We start from the raw sequence: 904 nt of genomic DNA, 5'->3' as shown, positions 1-904 counted from the left end.
AAATAAATGAAGATATGGCTGTGCAGGTGGCACTGGTCCCAGGACAAGTACTAATCAATTAATTAGTCAATTAGGGGTACGTGACCTAATGGAAAGAGCACGGGCATGGAAGTCAAAGGACTATTAAAAATGTCTCCTCCAAAAGGCCTTCCCCAGTTGAGCCCTCATTTCCTCTTCTCCCCCTACCTTCTGTGTCGCCTTGCACATAGATTTGACCCCTTTATTCACCCCTACAGTATTCATGTACATATCTGTAATTTGTTTATTCGACACTGTCAACCACCCCCTTCTTCTGGGAATGTAATCCAACCTTGGCTTCACTGACCCTGTCCTCTCCTGGTTCTCCTCCTAGCTCTCTGGCTGCTCATTCTCAGTCTGTTTTGTGGGCTCCCATCCTCTGTTGGGAGTCCCTCAAGATTCATTTCAGGGTCGACTTTTATTCTCTATGTATACCCACTCCATCCTCTCAGGGTTGCACCTGGAGAGTTTCCAGTACTCTACCAGTCTCGACTATGGGAAGGAGAGTCAACCAGAGATATATCCATTCCATTCCTAGCTTGGGCAGTGGCTAGTGAGTGGAAGACAATTTGCTACAAGTCAAATCTCACCTGAGTTGAGCAGCAGTAGCACGGGAGAGAGTCTAGAGCGGAGACTCAACTTTACTGCTTGGTAAATCACTTCCGTATTTTTAAACAAGAAAACTATGGACACGCTACCAGAATGATTGCAGATGGAGTATTCTGGAAGAGATGTGTTCATGGTGTCTGTATAGGTCGGAGACGACTCAACGGCATAAGACAAGACACCCACTCCCTTGGAGAATTCATTCACTGCCATGGCTTCAAACTACCGTCAATTTGTGGATGATTCCTAAATCTACTTTTCCAGCCCTAATAATATAATC

The 904-nt window shown here is 45.4% G+C and overlaps 1 non-coding gene across 1 annotated transcript; it reads left to right on the top strand.

The window, feature by feature from the left end:
* Nucleotides 1–460: 460 nt before the first annotated feature.
* On the top strand, nt 461–598 carry LOC119944246. The gene has a single exon (XR_005455743.1). It is a non-coding gene; the product is annotated as a small nucleolar RNA SNORA7 (small nucleolar RNA).
* Nucleotides 599–904: the final 306 nt, after the last annotated feature.

The sequence above is a fragment of the Tachyglossus aculeatus genome, chromosome 22 (assembly GCF_015852505.1).
Source record: "Tachyglossus aculeatus isolate mTacAcu1 chromosome 22, mTacAcu1.pri, whole genome shotgun sequence".
NCBI classification, from domain to species: Eukaryota; Metazoa; Chordata; class Mammalia; order Monotremata; family Tachyglossidae; genus Tachyglossus; species Tachyglossus aculeatus.
The sequence above is the reverse complement of the archived record's forward strand: the minus strand, read 5'-3'. Positions and strand labels throughout refer to the sequence as shown.